The sequence below is a fragment of the Protopterus annectens genome, chromosome 3.part1, assembly GCF_019279795.1.
Source record: "Protopterus annectens isolate FY-2018-M chromosome 3.part1, PAN1.0, whole genome shotgun sequence".
NCBI classification, from domain to species: Eukaryota; Metazoa; Chordata; order Ceratodontiformes; family Protopteridae; genus Protopterus; species Protopterus annectens.
The window spans coordinates 743,553,961-743,573,596 of NC_056732.1; positions in this window are offsets into that span (position 1 = coordinate 743,553,961).

A 19,636-nucleotide genomic window follows, 5' to 3' on the forward strand; every position below is an offset into this window, starting at 1 on the left:
AGCACATATGGCCTCTACTGAGTGCTTCCATAAAGTTGTTGGTGAAGTATTTATCACTTTTAAGTTGTGTTGTGCATGTGGGTTGTGTTTTGAAATTCAGCAGGCATGTGTGGTGTCCATAATTATCCCATGCTGAATAGATTACTTGTCTTGTTATAGCCTATGTTATAGAATAGCTTCTGCCACTGATGTGTTGAGGCTTTCCTTTGATGTGCTGTACTCTCTGCAGCATTGTTTTGGAATCTGTCCCAATATATGGATTTAAGTAGCCCCATACTCAGAAATTTGTGTTGAAATCTTCATTTCCATTATTACGTTTTTCTTATGATACATACACTTTTGTTGTTACTGTAGTGAAATATGATTTTTTTTTTTTTCATCTAATGAAGAATTTATTAGACTATAAAATCTGATGTAAGAGCAATATTTTAGATGACATGCTGATCTGTGCTTGGCTATTTCTAGATATAAAGGAAAAAAATTGTATTGCTTCCTTAATGTGACACAGAGCAGGATTCCATAAAGCTCACAGAATCTGGTACATTACACCACCGATTTCAGTGTGAAACTTGCAGATAACATTGTAATATGTAAATATATGACACGAAACTCAGAATACCTCAGAGCAGAATGGAGTATCACAGTATAAACAGTAAATTATAGAAATACACAACTAATTTGTAAGTAATAAGAAATGGTTGTCCAATCATGTTGTATGTTACCACAGTTATGGATTGATGATCACAATTTAGCATCCTGATATATATATATATATATATATATATATATATATATATATATATATATATATATATATATATATATATATATTGATATATATTATAATATATATATATATATATATATATATATATATATATATATATATATATATATGTGTGTGTGTGTGTGTGTGTGTGTGTGTGTGTGTGTGTGTGTGTGTGTATGTATATAAAGCAGAATCTGTACAGTAATGTTAAGGACAACTATTGAATGTAACTAACTCCATTATGATAAAAAAAAAAAAAAGACTAAAAATACCAACTAAGCCGCATGGCATTTGTAACATAACTTTTCAGGAATAGACATAGAAACATCTCAGACAACTACAGATATTTTCATATTTCATGCACTAACTTAAAATATGTGCTTCAAAGCTGCAGGGCTATTTGCAATATATTTATGTACATCACTCTTTACAATAAGCTCAGAGACAACTATGAATAACAACGTAATGCACGTATTAGTAAAATATGTTGGCTTGGGTGTACATATTCTGACAGAATCCATAAATTTTCTAATAAAAAATTAGAGGGGAAGGGCAATCGTGGCCACATCGCCATAGCTATAATTTGCTTACAGTGGGTTTAGGACTTGTGTGGGGAATACAAGTAATGCACACATGCAGAAAGAAAAGGGACACACAAGTGGGATGACAAAACAAGAAAATCTGAGACAAAGTCAGAAGGGCATGGGCATTTTTTTTTTGGGGGGTGGGAATAGGCCACAATTTTTTTATAAACAGATGGAAAGGTAAACATAGGGAAGGAGGAGGAGAAGATCATCACAGCAGGTGGACCATTGCACAAATATCACAACACAAGACAGACAAAGTTTTGAAAAAAACAGTAAAGGCAGGTAAATTACACACTGCACAACACAGGCAATGGCAAGCTGACAAACAGGGTGGGGATGCATATTAGCCATGTAGAAATGCAAAAAACATATCTACCTATGCACTATCACATTAAGACATGTTGAAAACTGTGTGGCAATCATACCTGGATGTGTATAACCAATGGTAAATGCATGCTCCAGGGTAATAAAGTAAGAATATGATACACATTGGATAACTATACAGACATCCAAATAGTCTGTCAGCAGTGCAGGTGTAAGCCAAGCAACATCACAGATGAGCACATGCAGGTCTAATAGTGGTCGATAATTCCTGCAGAGAACAGAACCAAACCTATGGCATTGAATGCAAAAGGCAAACAGCCATGCACTGTGCCAAACAGAAGTACTGCAGAAGAACAAATGCCGCCACATGCACAATTAGGTGTACACAACTCAAACAAATGTAATTGAATGTGTATATGTTACACACATATGTCATGCCAAAGGAAACACACAGGTATAGAAGTGTATGCATGTCTGCCAGTGGCATAAATGGAATCTACAAAATAGCATCCACAGAAGGCACTCCAGTCAAGGAAATATTTATTTAGCACTTTTGTCCAAAGACTTCATCAAAATAAAATGACAAAATGTCAACCAACCATGTATATTGTTCTACATAATTAAACAATTGATTGAACAATCAAACAATTAAAATCTAAAAACTTCAGCAAAACAACTTTTATAGCAACATTATACAATATAACACATATACTTAGACATAGCACTTAATACAAATGATGTCATTGATTCCAGGATGCTTATCTGCTTGTAACCTAAGCTGCCAAAAAGTTTCTCTCCTCAAAAGCATTTTTTATAATCATCACCCCTTACAACTCTAGAGACTGAATCTACCACAAAAAAATAAACTGTTTAAAATCTGCAGATACAGCAGAATGCTTATAAGAAGCATTGTTAATTTCACAGTATTTAATACTATACAGATGTTCCCATATTCTCACTTTTAATTTTCTTTTACACATTCCTATATAAAAAGACTGGCAGCTAGAGAAGATTGCAATATAAATAATAACAGAGGAATCACAATTTAAATAACTGTTATTTATAAAGTACTTTTGTCTATGAGACAAAATACTGAAAAATCCTGCGAAATAAAAGAGCACATATTACAAAAAAAAAAAAATTATACATGCCAGGATTTTTGTCAGTCTTAGCAGTCTTGGCTATAATGCTGCCTATTTCTAAGTATTGTTTTCGAGACTTGGCCTTCTTAACTACAAACCTAGGTTCATTACCTACTATTTTAATAATGTTCCAGTTCTGAATAAGAATAGATCTAATACTTGAATAATTCTCAGTTGTACACAGACAAAAACTATTAGTATAACCTTTATCTGTCTTACTATTAGAAACAGTGGAACTAGCACCCCTGTTCACATTAGGCATGCCGACAGACAATACAGATGGAAACTTATCATTCCTTTTTTTCTACAATTTTATCTGCAACTGCCTTAAGAACATTATAACTGACTTCAACAATTGGCTTAGTTTCTGGTGTCATTCCAAGGGGATCCAGTATCTGTCTGCCTGGGATGACATGCTTGACAGGCCTTGATGCTTTGCCAGAGATGGCCTCCACTTGTCACCCCTGGGATTTAGGATTCTGGCCAAGGATTTTGCCTCCCCAATTGTGCCTTTTTTAGGCAATGTCCCACAGACAAATCTTCCAACATAAAAGATCTACCAAAAAGCAAATTGAAGGTCATGCTGCTTAACTCTAGCAGCCTTAACCTGAAAATGCACTCACTGGAGGCTGTCCTAGCACTGGAAGAGGCTGACATCTGTGCAGTCACGGAAACTTGGTTCAAGACTGCAGAGAGCACCCCTGTCTTACCAGGCTATACCTCACTCCACACATTCTGACCCTAAAATGATGTCGGGAAGACTAAGGGCGGTGGAGTTTCTATTTTCATTAAAGACAGGCACATCTCCAGACTTGTTTACCAGCATGATGCACTACAACTTCTCCAGGTGAAATTGACAATTTGCAAGACATCCATCCAAGTTATAGCCAGCTATAGACCCCCTCCATGACTCAGGACACTCACTCCTCCTACCTGGACACACCTGAATGCATCAAGGTACCCCCTAATACCCTGATCCTTGGTGACTTTAAATACCCACCATAAACTGAGTGAACTGCTCCTGCTCTAATGCACTCACCCAATGATTCCTTGACTTCATCAATTCTAATACACTAGGACAACTTGTCTCATCCCCCACAAGGGGAGATAGCATTCTAGACTTGGTTCTCACCAACATGGGTGGCCGCTGCACCCCCCCCCCCCATAGTAAGTTCTCCCTTGGTGAGATCAGGTCATTGGTCTAGCTCATTCAAAGTGTCTATCCCATCCAACCCCCCCCCCAGCTGTAAACAGGCTAAAATATTCTCAAAAAAATGACTATAACCTTCTAAGGGAGTGTATCAGTAGCTTCACACCATCACCCCCTCAAAGTATGCAAAAAAATATGCTGAACAGTATGCCAGTGCAGTATACAAGCACCTGTACAACTGCATGGACTCAGCCATACCCAACAGAACTAAAACCTGTTACTCGAGGAAACACAAACTTATGTGGTGGACATTATCTATCAACAGGCTTTACAACAAAAGGAAGAAACTGTTGTCCAGGGGTAAAAAGTCACAAATTCCCAGTTGGAAAAACTCCCTCCTTAGCCTCAAAAAGCAAATTAGATCACTAGTGAAAACCTCCAAAGCCAGTTATGAATCGAAACTAGCATCCGAAACAAAGGCTAACCACAAAGCCTTTTTCAGTTATGTCAGAAACCTCCGTGGCAAAGCCCAGGTTTGTTCCAAATTAGTTCTTAATGGTACCACTTACACTAATCCTGTTGACATAGCCAAACTACAGCCAAATAAATTCAGTGCAAACTTCAACCCCCCTGTGCCCCCCAAAAAGCCCATTCGACATCCCCGATACTTGCTCCACACCTCATATCTCCATAGATTAAGTGTTAAAGGCCCTATCCAAGGCAAAGAACACAGCTTCCATGGGACCTGATAGTATCCCAGGCTGTATTCTGCAACATCTCCAGCAAGAACTAGCCTCGCCATTGAGTGACCTGTTCAACCATAGCCTAAGTAGAGGCTTCATTTCAGCAGAGTCAAGAACTGCCATTGTCATCCCTTTGCACAAAGGTGGCGCCACTACTGACCCTGGAAACTATCACCACATTAGTTTGACAAGTCTGATCTATAATGTCATGGAGTATATTATTATGGACCTCATAAACAAGGACATAGGCAATTTCCAAGCACTTGATCCCACCCAGTTCGGATTCGTCAAGCACAGATCTTGCCTTGTTGAACCTGGTTGACTTGTTTGAGAGTATCACCAAGGCATTGGATGAGGAAAAGTCAATGCATACACCTTACCTTGACTTGGCCAAAGCCTTTGACACAATCCCCCACTCAGATATCATCAAAAAGCTAACACAACTTGGTGTAAATCCCTATCACATCAGGTGGGTGGCCAGCTGGCTCACTGATAGGACCCACAAGGTCAAAATAAGTGCCCCCACCTCTGACAGCAGACATCTACTTCTCAGAGATCTAGGCAGAGACAAAAGGCCTGTGGCTGACCATGTTTGTTGATGACTGTAAGGTGGGTGATGTCATTGACTCCCCAAATGATAGTAACATACTTCAAGAGGGTCTCACAGTAACAAATGACTGTTGCCAAAGTCATGGCCTTAACTTAAATGCAAAAGAATGTATTATCATACCATTCAGCAAAAACACAACCCCTTACTAATTACCACATTAAGGGCACATAACCTGTAGTGAGAGACATGACTACACAACTTGACAACAATCTCACATTTGACCATCATGTAGAGGCAGTGATCAGAAAAGCCTTTTACTTGGTTCATCTCATAAGTAAAGGGATTGCATCCAGAAAAAGGAGGTTATTACTCTTTGTACTCTTCCCTCATTAGGCCAATAATTGAGTACAATACCCAGTTTGGTATGTACCTCTCCAAATGCCCGCACCAGCTGGAAAGGCTACAGAAATACCTCACAAAGAGAATCCATGATGAGCAACACCTGTCCTATGCAGACAGGCTCAAATCACAATCACTCTACTTGGTATCATACAGATTGCTCAGAGGTGATCTTTGTCTTGCCTACAAGGTAATCCTGGACCCTGCCCTACTAGAGATGCTTCATATCCATAAGTCTAACTCCTCGCACATTACCCACTCAAAAGGCCTGAATCTAATATGCAACATCAACAAAACCTGCTGGAGAGACAGGTTTGCCTCCCAGAGGCTGCCCCGTCTCTGAAATAGACTTCTCATATATGTCAAACAGAGTAGCTCGCTGACCCTCTTCAAGCGCACCCTTGATGAGTGGATGAGAAACCACAAATTTGTCACAAGGGTTCCACCTGTGTCCCTCACTGACAGGGGTGACAAGTGATGACTGAGGTTTCTTTTTGGGGATAAACTCTTGACTAGGCTTGTAAGGGCCCCAGAGCCATTAGCATAGTAACCTCCTATGATCCATAAAAATACTCTTATTTCATGAATTGCATCCAAAAAAAAATCTCACGATTAGTAGTCAGCCTTTAGGCCCTGATTATCTGCCCCCAGGTATATTTTTCTTGTGATCACTCATCAATAGTCCCTGAGATTCAGCAAGCAGCCATGCAGGAATTCATGAAGGCATGCCACCTGTGCTATGAAATGGACACAGAGCTCTGTACGTGTGCAGGGGATGTGTCTGAGAGCAGACCTCTCACAATACACATGCCCCTGCACTCCAGAATTGCATTACAGCAATTAAAAACAAGCGAGAATGCTCATTACACCCAATCCATCAGGAAAACAAAAGTGGTTAAAGGCAAAAGGGACAAATGCCCCCCCACAAAGCAGAAAGCTGATAGAATTACAGGTTTAGCATTAGCAGGGATATTCTGAAGGGTATAGATAAAATAAAACAACAAAACTTTTTTTTATATATGCAATAAAACTTAAGCGTAGCTGCATGGGTGTGCCCATTGCTTAGTCCAGCTTAAACAGCAAAATAAGTTAAATAACAAGAGACATCCAGCATAAGCAATATTGCAATAGTGTAGTGGTTAGAGCATATGCTTTGCGAGCACCCATTTTCAGTTTCATCCCAACTCTAACCAGTTCACATTTTAGATGTGAAAGCAGTACATAAACAATTTTTGTTAGTATTACCTACTAAATAACATATATGTGTTAACCAGAGTACTGCATTAGGTCCAGATGTGAGGTGTCAGTTTAATAAAGTTGTGAAATCCCCATATAAACACAAGTGCCCCATACAGTATAGTTACAAATGAATAAATGTAATGATAGCACATTGGGGGATGTCAGGAACAGTAAACAAATGTATAATATGTAATAAATGATGAGTCAATGTCATACTGCAGGTAGTCCATAAAATGAAAAATAAGCAATGCTAAGCATTGCACAGCTCTGCTTACCAGATGTAAGCATTGTGTAAATATGACTGCAAGCAATGAGTACCCAGCTAAATGGATTTGCCCATTGGTAAGCAGTGCTGTACCTGCCCCTGTAAGCTATGGCAACCATAGCTAAGCAGGTTTGCCTGTACCTTAGCTTAGCTCAGCATATTCAAAACTGTCCAATCATACCAAATGGCAGGAAATCAGCCATATTTAAACCCCACAGGTAGGAATACAGATCATAACTGATTGCAGCTTCTCACTGTAAGCAGAATGGCTGGAGTCAGAGAGGAAATGTGCTTCCGTGCGCAGAGCTGGCGCATACAGGTGTCCAAGGTCATGGTACAACTCCTGGTAAAAAAACATGAGAGACAGCTGCAGGGCCAGTACCAAGGCTCCCAATATAGAGTGGATCCTGGGATCATCTCTCCCATGACCTCACCAGTGCCACTGGTATCCCTTGAACTGGTGACCAGGTCAAGCACCACTATGCCGACTTGAGATGGAGGAAGAGGGAGCTCTTGCACCAGTGGGTCCAAGAATGAAGGCAGAGGGGTGATGTCCCAGCAGTGTGTAAGTACTCATACCTGTAACTGTTTAATAATATCCAGCCTGTGTATATGATGGATAGGTATGGCTAAATATTTCTCTATTTCCTTACAGTTGCAGCTGAGCGGGCTGTGAATCAGGAAGCCCATGTGAGTAGGCTGCAAAGGCTGTGTCGTGAGGCTGGTGAGTAACAATCTTGCTTGTAGTAGTCATACCAAATAAATATAAAATTAGTAGAAAGTCAGCTGCCAGTATAAAAACTGTTTTGTGTATGGGTTGTACTGAATAAACCAGACAATATGACAGTAATAGTCCCATATAGGTGTATTTAAATAAAACTGTAACTGCCTGGCAATAAAGCTCTAAATCCTGGACTGATTGTGTTTACTCTGGTATCTTATGGCACTTTTAGTGTTGCATTCTCTGAATAGTAATGTTGTATTAACTACTGTTATCCAAACTGTGCTACATAATAAAAATGTCTAGGAATGTCTGTATAAGACTGTTGTAATTACAAGGTCAGATTGTACAACCGAGAGAGACTTAGACAGAAAACACTAAAGAGATAGCAATATCCAAACAGCACACTGCTGAAACTTAAATTGTTGTATCTTTATCAGACACAGCCACAGTTCAAATCCTGGGAGTGGTAGTAAGCTGTATGCATAATCATACCTCTCAACTGTACACATCCTTTCAGAATGTCCAGATAATTGGCTCATATTTTCTGCCTGTTCCTCTGTCCCCATGGCAAATCAGTGGGATGATCTCAGATGTGTAGTCAACAAATAATGACATACATTTGATTTTCAGACCTCAAAACTTTCAGAAAATGTGTATGAAAACAAATCCTGTCACTCTATCAGCTCAAGTTTATAAGCAAATTTAAGTACACTTTTATCTGCACTTTTTCATATAGTACTGCAATTTATTTTTTTTCACTGAATATTAATTGAATTGAATATTGTGGACTCTGTGTCTCTACAGAGAGTTTGTTAGAAGTGTAGCCACTGGTAGCAGTGGGGGTAGTTTCATTTCACTGATATTCTGTGTTTAACTCCTAGCCTAGGGGGTTTGTCTTGCCATATAAGTGTTACATCTTGTGTTATTTCTGCTAAAATATTTGAGCTTTGGCTGGCTAAGATCTATCTGTAATCAACTGGATGTATAAGCAAATTTAAGTACACTTTTATCAGCAGTTTTTCATATAGTACTGCATTTTATTTTTTCACTGAATATTAATTGAATTGAATATTGTGGACTCTGTGTCTCTACAGCTAGTTCCCATGTTCCTCCCTGTTCTTGTTTTAGTGTTAATCTTGGTGGCTTTGAAACTGCCCGCCCCTATTGCAAATTTGTATTTGGATACTCCTTCTGGGCCCATCTCATTTGCTCACTCAACTGAGTGCAGTCAGATCATATTCTAATTTCAGGCATCCCTACTAGTCACATCTCTTCAGCTGTATCCACTGTGTACAAAGAGAGCATTTGGGAAGGACAACCCCTGTAGCCTCTTAATCCTGCTCTGTTCACTACCTCCCAAAAAAAAAAATACATATATATATATATATATATATATATATATATATATATATATATATATACTTTAGTCAACTGTTTTTACTGTAGCTCGATTAGTTTGCTGTTCTGCGTGCTGTTATCTGTTCATTTGCTCTTACTCTGCACTTATTACTACTTGTTAGTAGCTTTCTAATTTACTGCCTTCTGCACTTGCTTTTAGTCATTTGTTAATGTAATTGCATTTATTTAAACTGTATTTGCCGTAATATTGCTACACACTCAAGTGTGCTAGCCTGCATTGCATTTAAATTGTACTTACTGCTGTTTTATCTGTTTTCTGTAAAAAATATATATATATTCTAAACTTGTTTCCTGCCTTTCCTGTAACTAGTCTAGTCCAGACACAGACTTGCTGTATCAAAGACTGTTGGTAAGCTCCTGAGCACCCTGAGCCTTTCTGTGTTGGAGGAAAGCCTTCTAGCTTAATAGTGGGAGTGGTAAGCACTAGGTAGCCTATCTACCAGAAGAGGAGTGGGTTTTGGCCCAGAAATTGTAGTTTATTGGCTGTTTGGGAAGTTTTGTCCATCTCTTTCAACTTTCTGGTTTAAAGGCTTGCATTTGCACTTGTTTCCTACCTCTCCTGTTTCTAGTCTAGTCCAGATACAGAGTTGCTGTATCCCGGACTGTTGGTAAGCTTCTGAGCCCCCCAAGCCTTTCTGTGTTGGAGGTAAGCCTTCTAGCTTATCAGTGGGAGTGGCAAGCACTACGTAGCCTATCTACCACAAGAGGAGTGGGTTTTGGCCCAGAAATTTTAGTTTATTGGCCGTTTGGGCAGTTTTTTCCATCTCTTTCAACTTTCTAGTTTAAAAGCCCACATTTGTGCTTGTTTCCCACCTTTCCTGTTTCTAGTCTAGTACAGCTAGAGAGTTGCTGTATCCAGAACTGTTGGTAAGCTTCTGAGCCTCCCCAAGCCTTTCTGTGTTGGAGGGAAGTCTTCTAGCTTATTAGTGTGAGTGGTAAGCACTAGGTAGCCTATCTACCACAAGAGTGGTTTCTGGCCCTGAAATTGTAGTTTATTGGTCGTTTGGGCAGTTTTTCCATCTCTTTCAACTTTCTAGTTTAAAAGCCTGCATTTGCACTTGTTCCCCACCTTTCTTGTAACTAATCTAGTCCAGATACAGATTTGCTGTATCCAGGAATATTTGTAAGCTTTTGAGCAGTGCCAAAGTCTGCTCTTTAATTTTTCCCTTAGATCTGCTAGTTCTGTCCTCTCCTGCACTTTTACTACCTTGTTAGTTTAGCACTTTACCAGACTTCTTGTAGCAATTATTGTAGTACACAAAAGTGCTACCAGCAATAAATGTTCTACAAGGAAACAGCCCCATTACATATTAGTGCCCACCCCTCCAGGCATGTCTAAAAGTCAGTCCCCTGTGTTTTTTCCTATTAACCTGGTGAATTTGGGCATCCTGAGGCAAGGTAGCCACTGCCTCATGTACACTGACAACCCTCTCCTCTTACCCCCCAACACTCAGACTTGTGAGAGATGCACTTATATATCCAAATTGGAAGCCACGCACTCATCAGCCAAGATCGGAATAGCTGGTCAAGAAGAGAAGGTCCACACTTGCACCACACCACATGGAACACGTAGCCCTCCAGAAAACACACCAGCATTGCCTTCACATAAAATCACAAACCACACACCCACCTTTGCTGAGGCTAACAATAAAAATCTAACCAAACAGCAGAGACCTCCAAGGCAGAAACACACTCAACCACCACAATACAACACTAATCATGAGACAAGTAACTCTCCTAAACAGTGTACCACTCAACCAAAGCCCTTGAGGCAAAACACCATGCTCAGCACACTAGTCACAGGTGACTCAATAGTGAGGCACACTGATGTCCCATTCACTAGGTTGAATAAGGAGAAAGTAACAGTCAGCTGCCTGTCTGGCACTAGGATCCACCACATAATGCATGCACTCAAGTCCCTCAACAACAGGTACAAATATGACTCTGTCATTGTACATGTGGGGGTGAATGACCTGAGATGTACCTCCCTGCACTACATGAAAAGTGGCACGGAGGAGCTCTCAGATTATGTAGCCCAGTTGGGTATGACCCTAGCCCTGAGCAGCTTCCTACCATCACCCAAAATGATACCATAGTACATGCAGAAAATGATCGATTTCCAAAATTGGCTAAGTTTCTGGTGTCATTCTAAGGGGATCCAGTATCTGTCTGCATGGGATGACATGACTGACAGACCTCAATGCTTTGCCAGACAAGGCCTGCATCTGTCAACCCTGGGTATCCGGACACTGGCCAAGGCTCTTGCCACCCCTTTAGTGCCTTTTTTAGGCAGTGTTCCAAAGACCAAATTACCCCCATAACAGCTACAAACAAATGCAATTTTAGGGTCATGCTGCTCAACGCTAGAAGTCTAAATCTCAAAATGCACTCGCTCTAAGTACTCCTTAAAATGGAGAACATTGACATTTGTGCTGTAACACAGACCTGGTTACCGACAGCAGAAAGCACCCCTGCACTACCAGGCTACAACTCATTCCACACCTTTTGCCCCCAGAACTTGGACCGAAGCACCAAAGGCAGTGGTGTTTCCATATTCACAAAGGATGCACACACTTCCAGACTGGTAGCCCAACATAATGCATCTGATATACTTCAGGTGCAGCTAACACTGGGTAAGACAGCAATTCAGGTCGTAGCTTACTATAGGTCCCCAACTATGTCCCAAGAGTTGCACTCCACTTTCTTAAGCACCCTGGAGAATATTATGGTCCTACCTAACACTCTCATACTGGGCGACTTCAACTATCCCTCCATTAACTGGGAAAACTTCTCATGTACCAATACATTTGCCCAACACTTTCTGGAATTCATTAATTCCAATGCCCTGGACCAGCTCATTCTTCCCTCCACAAGAGGTAGAACATGCTTGACCTGGTCATTACTAACATGGTTGACTGTTGCTCTACATCAATAGTCAACTCCTCCTGGTTAGATCAGATCTCAAGCTAATCACCTTGGAAATCCACATATCTCTCTCTCCCCCAGCAAAGGTAACCATCATGAAAAACATCTCCAAAGCTAACTTTGGGCTCCTAAAACAGAGGTGGCTAAATTCATGGCATCCTTGTAAATGGAGAATAGTGTCATGACCGCCTAATCATACACCAATGCACTGTAAGAACACGTACACAAATGCATGGATCTTACCATACCAATAGAACTAAGAACTCTCCTCAAAAAAGGAAGCCAATATGGTGGTTCCCTGCCATAAACAAGCTCTGCAATAGAAGGCAGAAACTGATGCGGAATAAGGTGAAGTCCCAAGACTGGAAAAACTCCCTTATCAGCCTCAACAAAAGGTTGAGATCTCTCATCAAATCCTCTAAAGCTAGCTATGAAAACAGAATTGCAGCAGATAGTAAAGACAACCACAAGGCCTTCTATAGTTATGTAAAGAATCTCCATGGCATTACCCAGATTTGCTCTGAGCTACTGCACAATGGTACCTCCTATACCGAGCCAACAGATATTGCAAATATACTGGCGGTCAGAATCAGTGCTAACTTTACCCCTCTCCTGCCTCAAAAGGACCAATCACAATACCAGTGGATTACCAGGCACCCAGTATTACTGCTGCACAGGTTAAAACAGCACTGTCCAAGGCCAAGAATACAGCTTCTATGGGACCTGACAGTATCCCTGGCTGTGTTCTACATGAACTGCAGAGTGAACGGGCACTTCACCTGTGTTCCCTGTTCAATCACAGCCTCACCTCAGACTTTGCCCTACTGAACGGCCACTGCTACAGTCATCAGTCTCCACAAAGGAGGACTGACAACAGACCCCAGGTACTATTGCCCCATTAGCCTGACGAGTCTGATATGCAAAGCTATGGAACGCATCATCATGGAACTAATAAACAAGGATATAGGGAATCTCCAAACTCTGGATCCTACACAATCTGGTTTTGTGAAGGGTAGATCATGCCTGCTCAACTTGGTTGACTTCTTTGACTCAGTCACCAGAGCTGTGGATGAAGGTAAGGTGGTTCATACAGCCTACCTTGATCTGGCCAAGGCCTTTGATACCATTCCACACTCAGGAATCATAGAAAAACTTATTAAGCTAGGCATCAACCCTTATATCACTAGGTGGGTTTCAAACTGGCTCACAGATAGAACCCACAGTGTGAAAGTAGCTGACTGTAAGTCAGACTGCCGACCAGTCATGAGTGGAGTCCCACAGGGTTCGGTCCTGGGTCCTCTCCTGTTTGGTATCTACTTCTCTGAAGTCGAGGCCAACATGAAGGGACTCTGGCTGACAGAGTTCACAGACAATTGCAAGTTGGGAGCTATTATTAGTTCCCCAAGTGATGTTGACATCCTACAGAAAGGCCTCAATGAGACCAATGACTGGTGTCAGAACCATGGCCTTAAGCTCAATGCCAAAAAATGTGTCTTCATACTCTTTGGGAAAACCCAGTTTCCTTGAATTACCACATTGATGGTAGTCCACTGAACACTGAAAGTGTTATAAGAGAGCTGGGAACACAGGTTGATAGCAACCTCTCTTTTGACCACCACGTTGCCACTGTGGTCAGAAAGTCCTTATGTGGCATATCTCATTACTAAGGGTTTTGCATCCAGGTAAAAAAGAGGTCATTGTCTCCTTCTACTCCTCCCTCATTAGGCCAATCATTGAATACAATGCTCCATTTGGCATGCACCTCACTAGACACCTGCAACAACTGGAGAGGCCGTAAAAGTACCTCACAAAGAGGATCCTAGGCCTTAATCACTTGCCCTAGATGGACAAACTCAAAAAACTCTAACTATTCTCTGTTTCATATCGCCTACTTAGAGGCGATCTCTGCTTGACTTACAAAGTCAAGTCTGACCCAGCTCTGTTAGAAATGCTACATCTAAAGAAATCCCAATCCCTCCTCACCACATGCTCCAGAGACCTCACCCCCATTACCACAATCAAAAGAATATGCTGGAGGGACAGGTTCATAACCCAGAGACTGCCCATACTATGGAATAGACTTCCCATACATGTCAAGCAGAGGACCTCACTGAACCTCTTCAAGAGAAATCTTGATGAAGGATGGGAAATAGAAAATTCACTCCAGGATCACTCCGTTGACTCCACTTGACAGAGGCACTAGAAACTAAGGTTGGGTGGCATGATGCCAGGGTAATCCTATGGGCTAGGCTTGTAAAGGCTCTAGGGCCATTAGCCTAGTACACACCTATGAACCTATGTTGTCAAGCTTTGACCAGAGTGTGTGCATTAAGAGATTGAGAGGTATGTGCATAATATTAACTCAGAATCTGGGAATATGTGTAGAAACAGTCAGGTTGTGTTAACAAACATCCCTCCACAGGTATACTAGGTAAGAGATGTAGAATGTAGCTATAAGACAGTTGAAGTATACACTGTTTACAAACATACCAATGGCCAAACCAAGGCCATAGGGTATTGTAATAATACCTGTACCTTAATGGTTAGAGCAATGATCATTAAAGTTGTGAGAACTACAAGGATATATGAGTTGTTAATTGACACCTCTCTCCCCTCCCACCATATCTGCAACAATAATCTAAATTCACAAGTCAATGGGTATGTTTACACCAAACCTACTGTTGGCACATATGCCATATTGTTCAATAAATATTGAATTGTGTTTTTATTAATGCTTCATGTTGAAATACTATAATTGGTGGTCTGTTGCTATAAATGTAACCTGCATACCATTGTAATGGCCACTGTGGTTCCATATATGTATGTGGTCTGTTTGCTATGCAACTGTTCCAAATCTGGTGTTTTGGGTTAATGGGAAATCTATGCATGCTGTTGTAACTAATCTTGGATTGTGTTGACTATTACTAACCCACATATGTTTTAAAACTGCAGCACCACAGCACATTTGGGAAGGCCGGTCTCAACAGACTCACCTCTCCCACCTCATCTGGCCATGGCATTGGGCTCCAGCATGTCTGGGACCCACCCCGGGTCCTCTTAGTCTGCTGGTCTTGCACCAACTTTGGGTGGAACCACCTCAGGGGATGTGGCTTGCACTCCCCCGGAGTGGGCATGGACAAAAAGCTGTCACCCATAGTCAGGTCAGGGATTGGTGCGTAGCAAACTCCGAAGGGAGTTTGGAGATTTGCTGCACCAGCTTGAGGGCTGTGTGGTGCATTTAGAGGGTTATCCTGCCCCTCCTATCCAGCCCTCAACACAGCCATCTTTGGGGGTCGTGAAGATGTAGTGGTGACTGCCCACAGGTGGGGACCTCAGTCCCACTGTTTCCATTTGGGGGCTCATGGGCTTCTGATTTCCAAACACCCCTCCCCATCCAAGGTGTTTACACCCCACATGTGTCATATACTGCCCCTGTATGCTGTCTTGTCTGTCTTCCTACCCAACCTACCTCCCCAAATATACCTACTATCCTTCCCCAACATCCCACTCTCATTTAATAAAAAAGGGCAATCTGTTCCCCAAAAAAAATTTGCCCCATACATTTTGCACACTTGTCCACTGAACACATGTAATCAGGTTTAATTGGCTTCACAACATATTATTGTTGTCCTCACCCATCTAACAGGGGTTTGAGTGTCCAAATCTACCTCCAAATTCAGTATGTATGCACAGCTGTTGCTGTAGAAGAAATAGACAGCTATGGACCTTCCTTACATGCATCCTGCACATCCCTAGCTACTTTCCCTATTGTCTTTCCCTCTGCGTGCCCCCTTTTTCACCACTTTCCTATCACCCCTTTTTTCTTTTCTTTTAAAGAAATTAGAACGGGGTAAGTGGGAGTAAGAACTTTTAAGCAGGAGTAAATGGGTTTAAGTTTGTTTGCACGGTGGCAAGCAATGGCTACACAGATTAAGCATTTTTATGGCTGTCTGTAAGCATATTTAACCGGACGTTAGCATTGCTTACCACTGTGCAAACCTGCTTACAACTGCTTAAAATAGACTTAATCACTCTGTATCCAACAGCCCTTGTTCTGCCCAGCAACAAAATTTTCAGCTGTTGACACCATAGCAACAGTGATTTACCACTAAGCCATTTCAGTTGTACATAAATGTGATGTTTTCTCAAACATATATATGTATTATATGTATGTATATATGTAGACACACACACACACACAGACACACACACACACACACACACACACACACACACACACACACACACATATATATATATATATATATATATATATATATATATATATATATATATATATATATATATATATATATATATATATATATATATATGTATGTATATATGCAGACATACATGTATATTATATATATATATATATATATATATATATATATATATATATATATAAAACATATATATATACTCCCTTCGAGTACTGTGTCCCCTATTGGTCCTTTTTGATTCAGTGATAAAGGAGTTCCCTATACTATTCTAGCATGTCCAAAGGTCAGTGTTTCCTCTCCAGTCCAGCTGGTGAATCTGGGAATCTTGAGGCAATATTACAACTGTTTCATGCACCAAGACAACCCTCTCCTCCTCCCAACAAGTTCAAATATATATGTGAGAGATGCAACCATATAGCCAAACTGGAGGCTGAGCTCTCTCAACCCAGAACTGGTGCAACCAGTCAGGAGGAGAAGGTAACCTCACACATCACAAATCCAGTCTCACATAGTCCTATTACAACAGCAAACCAAACACATAAACACGCAAAAACATACTCGGAGGCTCTAAATAAAAATCTGCCTGCACAGCAGAGACCTCCAAAGCAGACATCCAAGCAAACACTACCCCAAAACAAAACACGTGCAAAACATAGCTCAGAGAGTCAGTGTGCCAAACAGTCACAGCCCTTGAGGCTAAAAAACACACCTGAAACACTTGTAATAGGTGATTCTATAGTCAGACACACTGACGTCCCACTCACCAGGCTGAACAAAGAGAAGGTCACGGTGAGCTGCCTGTCGGGCGCTAGGATCCGCCACATAACACAAGCACTCAGGTCACTCCAAAGCAAGTACAAATATGACTCAGTCATTGTCCATACTGGTGAGAATGACCTGAGACAAACCTCCCTTGACTACATGAAAAGAGACATAGAGGAGCTCTCTGATCATGTAGCCCAGGCCAGTATGACCCTGACCTTGAGCAGCATCTTACCCTCACCTAGAATGATGCCACAGTATAAAGACAAAATGATCAATTTTAACAATTGGCTAAAATTTTGGTGTCATTCAAAGGGGATCCAGTGTCTGTCAGCCTGGGATGACATGCTCAACAAGCCACGTTGCTTCACTAGGGATGGCTTGCACCTGTCACCCCTGGGCTTTCGGATATTGGCAAAGGCTCTTGCCACCCCCATAGTGCCTTTTTTAGGCAAGGCTCAAAAGACAAACCCACCTCCATAGACAACACAATGAATAAGAAACTAAGGGTAATGCTGCTAAAAGCTAGAAGTCTAAACCTCAAGATGTACACACTCAAAGCCCTCCTCAGTATGGAGAACATCGATATCTGTGCAGTGACAGAAACCTGGTTCAAGGCTCCAGAGAGCACACCAGCACTACCAGGTTATACCTCATATCATGCTTTTCGGACCCAAAACTCAGACCGATCCACAAAAGGAGGGGGAGCATCCATATTCATCAAAGATACCCACACCTCCAGGTTAGTGGTGCTGCACAAAGCATCGGAGACCATCCATGTGCAACTAACAGTGGGCAAAACTGCTTTTCAGTTTGTAACATGTTACAGACCACCCTCTCAAAATCAGGAATCCCACTCAGCTTTCCTGAGAACACTGGAGAATATGAAGATCTCTCCAAACACCATTATATTGGGTGACTACAACTACCCAAACATAGACTGGGAGCATTACTCAAGCCCCAACTCCCTAGCCCAAAGGTTCCTAGAATTTATAAACTCAAATGCTATGGAACAACTAGTCACCACTCCCACAAGAGGGAAAAACATAGTTGACCTAATCATCACCAGCATGAGGACTCTATGTTCCATACCAGAGGTATACCCCTCATTGGTAAGATCGGACCATAAATTAATCTCATTGGATAGCCACATCCCGGCCCCACCCCCAGCCCAGAAAACCACAGTGAAAAACTTCTCAAAAGCGAACTTCACACTTCTCAAAACTAAGGTGGAATCATTCAAGGCCCCCGGGCAAGTGGAAACTACGGCCCAAACTGCAGAATCCTATATAAACACATTCTATGGACACCTCCAGGAATGCATGGATCATGCTATTCCAAACAAAACCAAATCTTCCAAAGGCAGGCGTCCAGTCTGGTGGACCCCAACCATAAATAAGCTGTACAACAGAAGGAGGAAGCTACTACATGATAGAGCAAAATCCCTAAAAGGGAAGGAATCTCTGATCAGTACTAGCAAAAAACTACAATCCCTGATAAAATCCTCCAAGGCCAGCTTTGAGAGAAAAATTGCACAGGAAACTAAAGATAATCACAATGCCTTCTTCAGTTATATTACGAACCTGGGATGCAATACCCAGATATGCTCAGAGATGATCCAAAATGACAAAAAATACACTAAACCTACGGACATTGCCAACATCCTGGCAGACAGGTTCAGTGCAAACTTCTCCCCCTCCTCTCCCCCAAAAGAGCAAATATCTATCCCAGCAGAGTGCTGCCTCCCTAACATCTCAGATGATCAAGTGAAAGCCGCCCTCTCCAAAGCAAAAAACACAGCATCAATGGGACCAGACGATGTCTTGGGTTGTGTCCTACATGAACTCCAAGAAGAACTAAACCCTCATGTAAAGCTGCTGTACAATCTCAGCCTTACTACAGGAAATGTGCCCAAAGAATGGCGTACAGCAACAGTGGTCTCACTCCACAAAGGTGGTGCCTCTACGGACCCCGGAAACTATCACCCCATAAGCCTGACTAGCCTAGTCTGCAAAGCTATGGAGAGGATCATCATGGAACTCATAAACAAAGACATTGGGGAACTACAGACACTAGATCCCACACAATTCAGCTTTGTTAAGGGCAGATCCTGCCTCTTGAACCTGGCCGACTTCTTTGAAACAGTCACCAAGGCCATAGATGAAGGGAAGGTAGTCCACACAGCCTACCTGGATCTCGCAAAAGCATTCAACACAATACCCCACTCGGGCATCATAGATAAGCTATCCAGCTTAAATATAAACCCCTGTGTCACTAGATGGGTTGCAAACTGGCTCAAAGACAGAACCCACAGAGTCAGAATTGCTGGAGCCATGTCAGACTCGAAGCCAGTTACAAGTGGCGTCCCACAAGGCTCAGTTTTGGGACCTCTCTTGTTCAGTATATATTTTT